Source organism: Humulus lupulus, chromosome 9 (assembly GCF_963169125.1).
Source record: "Humulus lupulus chromosome 9, drHumLupu1.1, whole genome shotgun sequence".
NCBI lineage: Eukaryota > Viridiplantae > Streptophyta > Magnoliopsida > Rosales > Cannabaceae > Humulus > Humulus lupulus.
Genome location: NC_084801.1, coordinates 34,136,745 through 34,152,937, shown reverse-complemented (window position 1 = coordinate 34,152,937; position 16,193 = coordinate 34,136,745). Strand labels below are relative to the sequence as shown.

At 40.1% G+C, this 16,193-nt stretch overlaps 1 pseudogene; it reads right to left on the bottom strand.

Annotated features, from left to right (window-relative positions):
* Positions 1 to 482: 482 nt before the first annotated feature.
* LOC133799603 (probable UDP-N-acetylglucosamine--peptide N-acetylglucosaminyltransferase SEC) lies at positions 483 to 3,384 on the bottom strand (annotated as a pseudogene).
* Between the last annotated feature and the right edge of the window lie 12,809 nt (positions 3,385 to 16,193).

The following is a 16,193-nucleotide window of genomic DNA, read 5'->3' as shown; positions in this document are numbered from 1 at the left end:
AGTTCTAATGTAATACATGAAGGATTTGAAAAAGTTGAGGTTCCTATGAGTACCAATATGATGCATATTCATTAAAAAGAAAAAGATAATATACTAATCTGGCACTTCATTTTTAGACCAAGTTACAAATACCAAATTGCTTCTCATAGATTGACCAACCAACACAAGTGGGTGCTGCCCCAACTTATTTTTTCATTATACTGAAAAGATGGGAATCAAAAACACTAAAGAACGATTTACTAGAAAAATGATAAAAATAAAAATAAAAACCTTGTTAATTTATATACTTATTTATTTGTATGGAATGTGTATTATTATTTATTGATTATACCAAAAACAAAGCAAGTTATAGACAAAATTATGGACTGTCCAATACGCAAAAATAGAACTTATATATATACATGAGGCTGAAGGGTATTCAAAAATCATAAAAGATTGTAGCATATTCAACAGTTATAAATAATACCCTTTTATTAACTAGGGAGAATATATATATATGATCATGAGTATACTCTTTTACTTTATTTACAATAACCGTCTACTACTGACTCTTAATTTCTATCTGTCAAATGGAAACTCTGAATCATTTTCAGTCACTTTAAATGGCTTAGGGTGCTGACCTGAGCAGTACAGATTCCACATCTTGAATACGCTCTTTCAAAATTTCTCACCTGAGTTTTACCATATATGTCATATTAATAAATTTCACAGGTAAAATTATGACCCTGATATTCTCAACAATCTTTTTCATCATATCATATCGTATAGAAAAATAATAATATATGGCAAACTCAACTCACCCAGCGTGTCGTGTCAAATAGAGGACAAGTCATGCGAGCCGCTATGAGTTTATTGGTAAGGTCTTGGAGTTTTGGACGATTTAGAGCTAGCGATACTGCTCTTTCTTCGTACTCTTTCAAACTTTTCGACGTTTGGGAAAAGGATAAGTCAGAAGAGAGAAAGTAGAAAGCCAAGAGTATATGCTAATTATATCAATTAAAATTTGACGGAGATTAACCCAACCACACAACCAAAGAGACCTTTCAAGTGATAATCTAGTTCATTTGGGGCATATTGGTATTCAAATTGAGTGAGTTACCACAATCAGTTTTTACCAAATTGAGTGAGCTTATTTTAACCAAATTGCAAGTTTGTTTTAAGTCATTACCTGTTAACTATCATTTCCTCTCCTACACCAGTGGCCAGACATAGTGAACCAGCTACTCGCGTAGCCATTTTCTCAAGTGGAAGGGTCACCATTGGAAGACCAGCCCATAGAACAGCAATGCCTGTGGTGTGCGCATTGCATAATAGCCTACTCAGACAGAAGCCATAACATCAAATGTCAAAATAAAGTTACATATTTTATTGTACTAAGATAAATACACTTGAATAATTTAAAAAATAGAAAAAAAAAGTATTAAACATGCTTACGTGTCCAAGAATAAATCTGCTAAAGCACTGCGCTTGATATGTTCACCCTTCATGGCAACATCTGTGAAAATAATCTGATCTGGTTATACACCTCTTTGAACAGCATCTGGAACACCAATATTTTATCAGTTACTAATTTATCTTTCCTTTGTAATATAAATAACAAAGAAGAATTCAAATATTATACATGTAAATGATTTATCTTGAGAAATGGTAAAATGGCAGTACAATTGCAGAGTCTCGACTCGCCAGCAGCAGGGAATCTGAGAAGCCAAAGTGCACTATTTGGTACTCGCTTAAGAATGTTCCACCTGCATTTATCGACACATGAATCAGTATAGTTATTGCTATGATTCAACCAATTCAAAGTTATGCAAATATAAACACTCAACTAACCATGTATTGAAAATATCAGGATCCATCTTGTATAGCTGGTTAAAACAAGCAAATATAAATTTGTCCTCAGGTAACCCATAGCTAGATCTCTTAGGTTAGCAGTTCGGGTCTAACACATCACAATTTTTCTACAAGAGAAGCATGAAGTAGTGTTGTCACACATGCAAATATACATAATAAATATTTAAAAAAATGTGAAGAGAATATTTACACAACAAACCTGCTTGTAATCATTTACAAAGTAATAATGAGGAAGATAGACAATCTTTTCTGAATAAATATGACTGAATTGAGAAGGTGACACAAACTGTAATTGGGAATGTCGAAGTTAGACATCAAACAGGAAACAAAATAAAATTCAATAAAGGTCAGGGGTTACAAACTCTCCAACCTCATCAGTAACCAGGTAATGTATATAGTCCGCGCCTGTAGTTCCAGGAAATCCCATGTAAGAAATCTGTATAGGGGTCGGCTGCATGGAAAATATTTCATTTCTTGCCCCCTGCACAACACAGAGCGTCAATTCTGAAACAAACTAAACTGACGCATCAAGAAAAAAAAGAGCAAATTCATACTAAATCTTAATAATTATGTTTCAAGGTTCTTTGACCCAATGTCACTGGCTAACTCAAGCGATACTATACCTTAGTATAACCATTAAGATTGACAAGGATCTGTATTTTATCCTCGTTAATCATCTTGGCAATCATATCAGATGACATGGATGAGAAATCTATAAAATACTCCACTTCTGATTGGATACGCAGCCTCCATTCAGATCCATCATTTGCACTTAAAGCATAGCAAAAGACCTGCCAAAATATTTGTTTAAGTGCATGGTAGTTGAAGGAAATGGGAAAATTCATTAATCTTTGGAACAATCAACCAACCTCAACATTCTCTCTATCATGCATACCAATGACAGAACCCATTAGATGAGATAGAGGATGGTTACCAAAGTCGCTGCTAACATACCTGAATTCAAAACCAGTAACAGCGAATGAAAACAGGCATAGGCAGTATGTACATACAAAGGAAGAGAGAATATATATCTCAAACTTACCCGACCCTTAGCCTTTTACTTCCACTTTCGCTCTTTATGGGAAAGGCTGCTGGATAATTGAACGAAGGAAGAGAATAACGAGATGCAATGACAGAGCAGTGTGCAGCATATTTACGACTACAAGACCAAAAAGACAGTAAATAAAGTGAACAGACTACTACAAGACCAAAAAAGACATTAAATAAAGAGACAGACTAATGCATTATATAGGAAATAGAATACTTACCTTATCTCCAGTGCAAGCATTGGATCAATTGGATAGGCTATTGCATGGAAAGGTTGCACACTAGGAATAAGAGACATCTAAAAGCAAAGATTGAGTGATTTAGAGTGGAACCTGACTGGTAAAGTGGTAATTAGCATCAAATTAAACAACACAAAACCTTTACCTTTATCTGTCTTCTCATAATTCCTTCAACTTCAATAAACTTATTTTCACGATCATCCCATTCACAAACACACTGCAGAGTGGCACAAATGCAAATATCAGATTAGATAAACCAAGGGAGAATAGTGATAAAATCCAGACAAAGTTTCACATAGCAATATAAGAGTACAGCATAGAAACTATATGCTAAGTCAATAATGTGTAAAAATGTACACTATTGAATTAAAAATGCATTTTCCAAACAGCAAAAAGGAATGGCCATTTCACCACACATGAGGCCTTTAATTTCGCAAAAACCATAATGGTCGTTTCACCACACATTGCTTCAGGGAGAAAATGAAAACTCCGGTAAGTAAAACTGAAATTCCCCAACAAAAACATATAAATAAATTGGGCAAAATTTATGGATATTGTACAGACTAATGCAATATACGGATATTCCCCAACAAAATTTACGGATAAATTGGACGTTGCTGAACCGGTCGAAGCTAGCTGGTCTCACGCAGGGAAGAAGAAGGCTTGGCCGCACACAGGGAAGCGGAGAAGAAGAGCTGGCCTCCGGTGTCGTCGTTCGCCTCTGGTGTCGTGTGAGGGCTTGGGCCCGCATGGTCGAAGCTTCGACGGCCTCTGAAGATCCCTAGCCAGCACGTGTAGGGGAAGGTAGCGGTCAGTCTCCACAAAGACAAAGGTGAGAGAGAAAGAGTAAAGGAGAGAGGTCTGGTGGGAGAAAGAGATCCAAGAGAGAGGAGAGAGAATGATGAGGAAAAAGGAGAAGGAATTGAAGGAAAGGAATTGGGTCACGGGTCTCACAAATTTTCAATCTCACAAACGAAAAAAATGCTAAGTGGCGGGATGGTGTAATTATTACCGCCCTTTTTTCATAAAGTGGCCCCAACATATTACTCTAGCATAATAATTTTTTATTAATATAAAGTGGCCCCAACATAAAGTGGCCTCCAAGCTCATGGCACTGACGACAACATTCCTCGTCGGGGGCGATCTATGGCAAGAACTTCAAAGGAAAGGAGTTAAGAGTGTAGACAAATTCTTGGCCTGAGCTCAAGAGTGGATTAACCTAGAGGAGGCACGATCTTCTGTCACAGGAACCAGCCAGATCCTTGTCCAGCTCGTTGGAGCAGTAGCGAATGTTGTAGCTACGGCTCAAACCGTTACCCAGAATAACCAAGGGGGAAATAACAAGAGGAAGGGAAATGGCGAGGGCAACCAGAGCGGGACAAAGAAAAATAAGTCTGGGGAGAGATTCAAGCCTATTTACGTCACTTACACCGACCTAACAAATACTAGGGAGCACATCTTCCTGGAAAATTCTACTCGCCTTCCATGGAAGAAGCCAGAGCCGTTGAAGAACCAGAGGGCGAAGATAGATCCTTCAAAGTTCTGTCGATTCCATAATGATATCGGTCATAACATTGATGACTGTCAACAGCTGAAGGATGAGATTGAAACTCTCATTAGAGCGAGACCTTTGGCCCAGTACACCCGAAATTGGGTGGTCCCTAATCAGCTTGCTGGGCCAAACCCTCTGTCAGTCACCGAAGCTCCAGTAAGTCAAACCAGAGCTCGAGCGAATCAGGACATTCCTTCTTTGATAATAGGTGAAGATATAGCCACCATTTCAAGAGGACCTCATTTGGTAGGCACGAGCAGGGGGGCCTAGAAGAGGTACATTAACGAAGTGAAATCCCATAACAGAGTGGAGTTCATTCCGAAACTGCGATTGTCAAAACAACAACGATTGGAAAAATAACCAATCATTTTTACAGAGGAGGATGCTAGCCACATCCAATTCCCACATAACGATCCCTTGGTCATAATCGTTCAGCTCGCCAACCGGAGGGTCCGAAGGACACTAGTCGATAATAGGAGTTCTGTGAATCTACTTTTTAGGTCCACCTTGGAAAAAATGGGGTTGTTAGTAGCAGAATTTAAGGTGACCTTAATGATTCTGTACGAGATTTCTGGTGAAGGGTCAGCAGCCATCAGAACAATCGAATTAGTGGTAACATTGGGAAAAGGTTCACGAACTATCTCCAAGCTACTTGAGTTCATGGTAATCGACTATTCAGTTGCATATAATGCGATTTTGGGCCGACCTGCGTTGATGGCATTTGAAGCCATAGCCTCTGTCTGCCACATAGCAATAAAATTCCCCTCAGCTACGGGAATATGCACCATCAGAGGTGATCAGCTCGCTGCCAGAGAATGTTATAGCATTTCTATGAAGGGAAAATCACAACCCGGGCAGCAAGCTATGGTCATAAATGACAGAGGTGATGAGTCCCGGGAAGTAGAAGTTACTTGTGGGATGGAAGAACCTCAGCAAAAAGAGGACAGTGACGACACCCAATGCGATGACATTGACCCACGGATAGGCGAAGATAGGTAAGAATTCCAAGCTATAGAGGAGCTCGAGGAGGTAAACATTGACCCCAATGAAGCTTCAAGAGTTGTAAAGATTGGAAAGAATCTTAATGATAAAAGGAATGAGCTAGTCAATTTCTTACAAGATAATCTGGACGTTTTCGCCTGGTCACATGAAGACATGGCAGGAATAAGCCCGAGTGTAATCATGCACACTTTAAATTTGGACAAGAACGTGCCTGCAAAATCCCAAAAACGGAGATGCTTGGGAATTGTCCGAGCTGAAGCTCTTGAGGAAGAAGTAGCTCGACTATTAAAAAGCGAGTTTATTCGTGAAGCAAAATACCTGATCTGGGTGGCTAATCCTGTGTTGGTGCCAAAGCCAAACGGGAAATGGAGGACCTGCATCGACTTCTCCGACCTGAACAAAGCTTGTCCCAGGGATTGCTTTTCCACTAGCAAGGATTGATCAGTTGGTAGATGCCACGGCAGGTCCTGAGCTCATGTCCTTCATGGATGCGTATTCTGGATATAACCAGATCGCGATGAATCATGCGGACCAGGAACATACTAGCTTCATGATCCCAAATAACGTATATTTTTATAAAGCCATGCCCTTCGGGCTAAAGAATGTCGGAGCTACATATCAACGCTTAGTCAAAAAAATGTTCGCTAATCATATCGGGAGAAGTATGGAAGTGTATGCCGATGATATGCTTGTCAAGTCAAAGACTGCCAATAACCATGTATCCGATCTAGAAGAATGTTTTGGAATCTTAAAGAGGTATGACATGAATCTGAATCCTCAGAAGTGCACGTTCGAAGTGGCATCTGGAAAATTTATGGGTTTCATAGTCAACACAAGGGAAATAGAGGCAAATCCCGAGAAAATCAAGTCATTGTTAGAAATTCCCTCACCCAGGTCACGTAAAGAAGTTCAAAGCCTGACTGGAAAGGTGGCAACTTTAAATCGTTTTATTTCAAAATCTACTGACAAGTGCCTGCCATTTTACAACTTGCTCAGGGGAAACAAAAAATTTGAGTGGACTGAGGAGTACGAACAACTATTACTCGACCTAAAAACACACCTGGCCGAGCCCCCAGTGTTATCTAAGCCTATGTTTGGAGAACATTTGTTCCTTTATTAGGCCGTGACAGAAAATGCAGTTAGTGTCGTGTTAGTCCGAGAAAAAGATCGTGCTCAAAAACCAGTATATTATATAAGCAAGAGACTTCTCGAAGCTGAGTCACAATACCCACTGATAGAGAAGCTGGCATTCTGTCTGATATTGGCTTCCAAGAAGCTTCAGCCATATTTCCAGTCCCATTCAATCAACGTCATGACCAACCAACCTTTAAGGCATGTACTGCAAAAATCTGAAATATCGGGACGTCTTTTAAAATGGGCTATCGAGCTTAGCTAGTTTGAGATATTGTACGTGCCACGGACCTCAATCAAAAGCTAGGACCTTGCTGATTTCGAGGCTAAATGCATCAGATTTCAAGAGGAGCTCTTGAAGGAACCAGTGCAGGAGTTATGGAAAATCTTCGTGGATGGATCATCAAACGAGAACGGATTGGGAATTGGAATCTTCTTAATCTTCCTAGAAGGGCATCGATTTCATACACCTCTGAGATTCAGATTCAAGGCATCCAACAACAAAGCTGAATATGAGGCTTTACTAGCTGGGCTGAGAGTGGCAAGGGAGCTCAAGGCAAAAGTCATCCAATGCTATAGTGATTCTTAGCTCGTGATCAATCAGGTATTGGGAGAATACCAAGCTCAAGAAATGAAGATGGTGGCCTACCTAGCTAAGGTGAAGGGAGAATTGTATGAATTTGAATACAGTTCTGTGGAACAAATTCCTTGCAAGCAAAATTCAAATGCTGACGCCTTGGCACGAATTGCTACCACAAAAGAAGCTGAGACATTGAATGTAGTGCCAGTGGAGTTCTTGGAGAATCCGAGTGTAACAGAAATGGAAGAAGTCGAAATGATCGACACAATACTGACCTGGATGACTCCCATAATGGAATACCTCACAACAGGAAGGCTACCTGATGATAGAAATGATGCAAGAAAAATACTATATCAAGCTCCGCAGTATGTGATAGTGGATGGGACGTTGTACCGACATGGTCATTCATTTCCTCTCATGCGATGTGTTCTGCCCGAGGAAGCTAAAACGATTTTGCAAGAAGTGCACGGATTTTTTTGCGGAAATCATGTTGGGGGCAAAACCTAGCACTGAAAATACTGAGGCAGGGCTATTTTTGGCCCACTTTAACAAAAGATCCAATCTCGTATGTCCAGAAGTGCAACAAATGCCAACGTTTCACCATAGATGCCCGAGCTGCTCCATTTGAGCTAACGATGATCTCATCCCCATGGCCATTTGCGGTATGGGGAATCGACCTAATAGGGTCCCTACCTATGGGAAAGGGAGGAGTTCGTTACATGGTGGTGACGATTGACTATTTCACGAAGTGGGTAGAAGTCAAACCTCTGGCAACCATCACTTCAAAGAGAGTTCTAGACTTCATGGTGAAGAGTATTATATGTTGATTTGGGCTTCCTAAAAAGATCTTGTCAGACAATGGAACACAATTCGACAGTGATCTCTTCACTGACTTCTGTGAAAAATACGACATTATTAAGAGTTTCTCTTCAGTAGCATATCCGCAGGCCAATGGACAGGTGGAGGTTGTGAACAAAACCCTAAAGGAAAACTTGAAGAATAGGTTAGATGAGGCCAAAGGATTATGGCCCGAATAGCTCCCACAAGTACTTTGGGCCTACCGAACTTCTCACAAAACCTCCACGGGACATACTCCTTTTTCCTTAACTTTTGGAAGCAAGGTCGTCCTTCCAATCGAAGGCATGGCAGCCACTCACAGGAAAAGGACATTCAACCAAGAGCAGAATGAGGGACTACTTAACGCATCCCTCGATCTGATTGAAGAAAAATGAGAAGAGTCGCAGTTACAGCTCGCCCATTATCAACAAAAAATCACTCGATATTTTAATTCTAAAGTTAAGACGCGTAGATTTGGATTGGGAAACATGGCTCTCTGAAGGGTATTTCTAGCAAATAAAGATCCCAAGGATGGTGTTTCAGGCCTGAATTTGGAGGGACCATATCAGGTCGTTGAGGTTTTGCGTGAAGGAACTTTCAAGATAACTCGGCTGAATGGGGAAGTAGTCCCACGAACCTGGAAAGCCCTACATTTGAAAAAACATTATCAGTAGTACCACCATCAATGTAAGGCTTATTTATAAAATCCATTTTATTAAATAATAGGTGGATTATTAAATAATTTTTAAGATTGTATGAGTTCGTGTTCTAGTGTTTGTAAAAGAAACCAAGAAAGTTTCTACATTTTGGTTACTTGAGGGGCATATAACCCGAGATTGGCAAAATTAAGCTTGCTTGATAAGTTTAAATCATTAAAATCCCTGGATACAACCTTGTCCAAAACTTAGAGGCTTGGAAAGATTGATTATTCGACGACTTTTTAAGAGCTCGAGTTTTCAATAAACCTAGCGCAAACTAAGTTTAAATCATTTAAAATCATGGACGTAACTAGGTTCGAAATTTAGAAGCTTGGAAATATTGATTATTCAATGGATTTTTAAAGTTTGAGTTATCAATAAATCTAGCACGAACTAAGTTTTTATCATTTGAAACCCTGGACGCAACCAGGTCCAAAACTTGGAAAGTTGGGAAAATTATTTAATATCAAGGGCTTGTTAAAGCTCGAGTTATCAATAAATCTAACACGAACTAAGTTTAAATTATTAAAACCCCCGGATATAACCAGGTTCAAGGCTTGATTCTTAACAGGTATGATACAAATCAACACACAAAACTTGGATATAACCAAGCTTGATAAATTCTATCCTAATCTAAAAATCAATTCCTAAAATCTCGAATGTACAAGTATAAGGACTCATAAACATGAGAGATAGTAAAGGAAAGATAAATGGATCATAAAGTTATATGTATATTGAAATAAAGCAAGCAAATTATCCTGAGGAGAAAAAACCTCGAACTGAGCCCGAAGGAAATTGTTTAATAAAAAAATTGTTAAATAATTACAAACAAATACAAAAGAGCTATCATTAAGCTCCATCAGTTCGCCCCGCTGAGGTGACCTCCTCACCATCTCCCTCCGCTGCTCTGGAAACCTCACCAGTCTTTGACGGTTCTTGCAAGAGCCAAGCCTTGAATCTTGCAAGGTATGGATCCCACAAATCGGCTCCCATGAAAGAGAAGTTTCCATCCGGTTTGAAGGCCCAACAGTGGTAAAACATCTCTTCCATGGCCGACGATAAGGTTGCCTTTTCTTCTTTGACTGCGGTCTCGGCCTTGAGCAGTTTTGTTTTGGCTTCATCAACCTCGGCCTAAAGTTGTGCAGTTTGAGACTGGAGGGCAGACAATGCAGTCTTTGCAGCCTGCTCGCTTTCTTGGGAAGAGACAAGAGCAGCCTCGGCATCATGCTCATTCTTCTGAGCAGCTGCCAAGGCAGCTTTAGCGGTCTACTCGGCCTCTTGGGCGGCAGTCAAGGCGGTGTTGGCAGCATTCAGATCGGCTCAGAGCTCATCATTTCTAGACCTAGCACGGGCTATGCTGCGATACTGGGCCAGGACAGACTGCAAAATAACAAAACAAGTGAAAGATATACCCATGATCACAATAGAAAGAAATTTTTCACCAAGGAAAGACAACTTACAGTGAGGTTCATCCCCATAGCTGATTCCGTGATATTCTTTGGGTTGCGCTCCTCGATGGTCCTTAGATCCCTCGAGCTGGCCTTATAGGCGTGCCCCACCATATGGCTCGCAGTTTCATAAATGATACCTCGAAAGGCTTAAGGGATTTTCTCCAGATCTTGGGGATCTACTAGTATTCGGATGGTGGGAGCTAGGATGGTGGGGGCTGGAGGCTCAGCTTGTATCACTTGAGCCTGAGGAGGCACGAAGCGAGGTGGAGGAGGAGAAAGTCGCTCGGTAGGAACCGTAGCTGTCAGAGCTTACTTCCGAGTCGAGCTCGTCTCCTTATTTTTGGCAGGGGATTTTGAGGTGTTTCCCACTGTAGGGGGTCTTCTTCGTAATCCTGGGCCTCTTCACAACAGGGCCCGAGCCGACCTTTCTACCTTGGAAAGCAGTTCGGAGGTCAGGAGCTCCGGATTGTTCCATCTCTTCGCCTGAAAAGAACAAAAAGGAATTAGTTCACAAATAAAGTTGTTAGAAATATATATATATATATATAAAGAAAGAAAATAAAAAAAGATCCTACCCTCTAGGCTAGGGGAGGAGTCTATTATCACGATCTCCGGCCTTGGAACTAATGGAGGAGAGGGGGATTCTACAACTAATATTTATGGGATCCTAAGGGGTTCAGGTTTAGGTCCTTCCTCAAGGCTGGATTCCTCTACATACTGTCTAAATCCAGGGGAAAATGCACCCTGGAGCAGAGAAGGCCAGGTCCTACGGTTGGTCCTATACTCTTAAAAAATGATGGATCTAAAGTTTGAAGTGCTATCTACTACGACTGTGCCCTTAGGTTAACTACTTTCATGGCATACCACTAGGTGGTCTACACACTGGAGAAGGGTTATATTTCGATCCGGGTAATAAGGATGGCAGTGGACGAGCTGATTTGGATTAAAATGAACTAACCTAAAATCGGCAACAACCATATCTAAGTCCCTAAAAGGGTATGGGTTACCTTGGTCGGAGGGGCCAGATGCTGCCCCTGACGCAACTCGCTCTAGCTTGAATTCCCGGACAGCCTCGGGAGCCCATCTTTTTTGTACTTCTAGGCAGCTCGTCCTCTCCATCCCCCTCATCCTCAATGGCTGGCAAGGCCTCTTGAGAGGATGGGAGCTCAGGGATCGCGGAAAGGATAGCCCGGGTCCTCAAGGGTAGTGTTTGGCCTTCGCCAATCAGCTGGCAGGCCAGCATCGTGACATCATTCATGACCTGGCGGTAGTCCTTCTCATGGGGGGGAAGCCCAGATAGTTTCTCATAATTACCCCCGAGGGTCACGGACTTTCCCATCCTCGCAAATATGGCTACACGAGAAACAAATTCAGTTAAGACAAGAAAAAATATATCTTAAGAGGAATAGAAAGTCACGAGATGAATTTGCAAGGACAGAAGACTTACGAGGTCGGTTGAAGTAGCGGTGTTTGCAGTTCCTGAATCCATTTGACATAAAGAACAAGTCTTTGTAGTCGTTTGGATGACTGGGAAGCTCAATGACGGAGGTCGAGTTAGGGAATCGTGTGAGGTAGTAGAATCTGTCACCACGTCCTTTCTGGTCGGGGCTTGCCTTGAGGCAAAAGAAATAAAGAATGTCTACTGTAGTGGGGACCTCCCACTCGTGTGTCAGGAACAAATATTTCATCCCTGCCAAAAGTCTATACGAATTTGGGGGGAGCTGAAATGGAGCCAGCTTCAAGTAATTTAAAAAATCCACGAAGTATTGGTCCAGGGGGAGGAAGGCCCTAGCCTTCAGATGTTCATCACTCCAAGCTATGAAGTCATCTTGGAGAGGGGAGTAGCTCCGCTCCCCTTCGAATGCAGATCAGACTAAGAGAGTTCTGGTTCTGACCTCTAGGTTGTGGCTCAACATAATTTTGTTCACCCTCCCCTTAGCCGTGATCTTGAAATGATACGCTCAGCCTCGAAGTATGTGTTAGGATCGACCACGATCTCCTTCTCCACCACCGGACCGAAGTACGGGATGGGAGATTCTGGGACGATCTGTTTCCCTTTGTTCTTCTGTTGGGAGGATGAGCTCGAGGCATTCTTCTTTGAGGCGTTCTTCTTTTGAGGAGCCATTAGATCACCTAACGACAGAATGATCTAATTAGTAGGGACCTAAGATGATCTAAAACGGTGACGCGATAGTACGAAGTGGGAAATGATTTACTTCTGTTATACGAACTAAGGTTAGCCTTAACCCCATCGCGTGATGCCATGCGATATTCTAGTATACACGCCTCGGTTTCCTAATAGACCCCTGATAGTTAGGGATCCGTGTGTCAGAATGTCAGACCACTACTTTCCTTGGGAGGCGGTTTAGTGCAAAACCACCCAAGAAACGTAACCTCTAAGCTATCTGGTTCTAAACCTAAACACCATTCATTTCCTTTATCCCAAATGGGTATTCTTTAAATTAATGCACCACCAAGATTACCCAGATTTACCTAGATTCACCGGTCGAACCTAAGTCAAGACCTATTCTCTAAGAACATTTAGAAGTAGCCTAACAGTAACTATAATGAATGTTGTGGATGAACGTGGTGAAGAACAGAAATTCCATTGAAAAAAAAGGAGGAAAAAATTTTCAAATCAAAAAATGAGATACTTACAGTTTGTTCTTTGTCGGTAAGATGTAGACTCGGCGACAGGCAGCTCCTGGAAAGCTTCTGAGTGACTGGGTATGATGAACATTTTTTGGGGATTTCTGGGAAAGAAGAAAGGCTTGGAAGTGCAAAAAAGGAAATTTTTTAAATGAAAGTTGGTGAAGTTTGAACTCTGACCATCCTTTTTATACATAAATTGTGTAGATTAATCTGGGCCATCCAATTGGGTTAGTTCAAGATCCAAGGGTCAAGGTTAAATAAACCAAACGGCGGCAAAAAAGTGACAAGACAATTATTGCAGTCCTCGAAACCCGAACAGACGCCAATCGCAGTACACCACATGTCCAGTACTTGAGTAGTGGGCAGGCGTGGTTTTGTGTAACGAAAGTCTAAAAGCCCCTTCTGTGTAGGTCAGAAAGTGACGACATCATACACGAGCAAAAGCTTGGGGGGAAAATGTTGTACCCTAATTTTGGCCGGAGTTCATTCACCCAGCTTAGGTACAGCTGGCGAATAAATATACAGAGAAATAACCAAGGAAATGATATATGCTTATTATCCACATGGACAACACCAATTTCATGTGGTTGCACGTGGAGTTAGGCATCCTGGGTTTAACCCTAGCTACGGACACGAAAACCATTGAAGTATGAGCTTGGAGGAGATATCCAGCTCGTGGTAGTTCTAGTACATTGCATATCTGCGAATCCCCAGAGATTCAGGATCCCTTTATACGTATATTTATGACCAAGCTGTCATATTTAATATCCCAGATATTAGGAATACATTTACCTTGTGATTAGATCATATCCCAATATAAATGGGAATTATTTGTATTAAATGCAATAATTATGTAAATGCGTAATTGACTCACGCGATTACCCAAACATGTCCATGAAATTCCCTTATAAATACTGGGAATATTGGATGGAAAAGGGACCATTATTTTGTAATACTGAAACTCTTCCAAAATAGAGAGAGAAACACCAATAATATAGACTCGTGGACTAGGTGGATTTCAATCACTGAACCACGTAAAAGTTATGTGTTCTTGATTGAAATCATTTATTTTTCATTACGGTTTATTAAGCATTAATCTACCTTATTATTTCTTAATACGTTGTTGGTGAAAAATTGCGTCAACACGACGCATGAGGAGTTATTGCGCCAGAAAAAGTGTTTTTTCTCGAACCAATCTTTGACAGTTCTACTTTTGTCGACGCATTACCTAATCGCGCTGGAAAAATTTATCTGAAGACGCCGACAAGAGTTATAAATGCACCGAGAAAAGAAAAAATATTACATAATAGAAATACACAATTTTTTAAGATTTATTGAAGTGATTTAAGTTTTATGTAGTACCATTCATAAATTAATGAGTACTTAACATCAAAGCAACGATATAATATTGTTAGATTGTTCTAAGATTAACGACAATACTAATGAACTTTGTAATTATCAACTATTAGGGTTAAAGTTTTATGATAATTGTTAATTATGCTTATCTAACAGTATGGTTAGTATGAGTTTCTTCGAGAGTAATTTAGAAAAAATAAAGAGCAGTAGTAAAATTTTTCATTTTTTACTCTCAAACAAAGAAGTCAGATAAAATTTTGGTTAATTACCACTTACCACCTTCTCAACCCAAGCACTACTTCATATCTATCAGGTGGCAAAGAAAGAGATAGCCTCACCAACTTCCATAAACCATTTGAATTTGAATTGTAAGTACAATTTCTTCTCATTTCGGTCCTATCAATTGATTACAATTACTTCCCTATCACATTTATCATTGTGATGCAAACTTTTGATTCATCTATATATCTATATCGATGTGAATCTTTTTACCCGACAACTACAACACTGAAGTTATTTCATTTTTCTTCGCTCTAAACCTTTACCGAATTTTTGCATCAATAACTACACATAGTATAGTATATCATATATAGATATTTAAAAAATTATATATATAATATACTCCTTTTTCTTTTCTTGTTTTTTTCTTTTGCGTTCTCCCCAATTTGTTTAATTATCTCCTTAAAACAAGAAAATTAATCCACATCGTTGATTGTGTTTGTATTGTTGTTGGGGTCGATATAACACCTAAAAATATTAGTTTGTTTAGAAATAATAAATGTTTCAAATATTGTGTCTGAATAATTTTATTTAAAAAAAAAAATACTTTTGCCTATGCAATAATACTTTTACCAACGCACATCGCAATCGAGCTATTAAAAGTGAAGCAGGAAAATTTTTGCCTTGCACCATTTTTAAACCCCACGTGGAAAAAAGTTTTGTCGGTGCATTCTAGCTAACACGCCGACAAAAGTCTCACGTTTTTAATACCGTTAGGACTTTTTTCGACGTGTTAGGTGGAATGCACCGACAAAAGTATGTTGAATTAATTTTGGTATGTGAAGACTTTTGCCGGCGCGTTTCGTTGCACTGGTAAAAGTCTAATTATGTGTCGGAAGAAATGTCATTATACAAAACAACGTTTTTTTGAGGAAGGGTTTTTGAAAACTTTTGCCAGCACGTAATTATACTTTTTCCGGCGCAACGAAACGCGCCGGCAATAGTCTTTCGTTTATACTAGCGCCACACGAGCCTTTTTCCTTTTATTTATGTTTAGCATCTCTCTCTCTCTCTTCTCTCTCTCTCTCCATCAACCCTCTCTCCACCGACCACGCCACCTCCCCAATGACGCCCCCACCGCGACGAGACCACCACGTCTCTTTCTTTCTCATTCTCTTTCTTACAATCGGCGAGAGCACCCACCACCACCGAGAGCACCTAGCCGCACCACTGTGCAAGTATATATTTTTTAATTTAACAATTTTTAAATTAGTTTTATTTATAAATATTGTATACTTTAATTACTTTAGCCTCCCTAGCCGAGCCAAGCTACTGTCGAGCCTGCCTGAGCTCTACCAGCCAACTTTCGAGCCCCTGCCGAGCTACCTCCCTGAGCCCCTCAGTGAGCATGTTTCCCTTTTTCTTTTGACATATTTTAAAATTTATATATTAAAATTTGTGAATGTTTTTCTTAATAGTTATGTTTTTTCTTTATGTATATTTGATATTTGGTATTTAGATAATTATGTTCTTATGTAAGTTTTTAATATTATAATTGTTTATTTTTAAAATGCATTA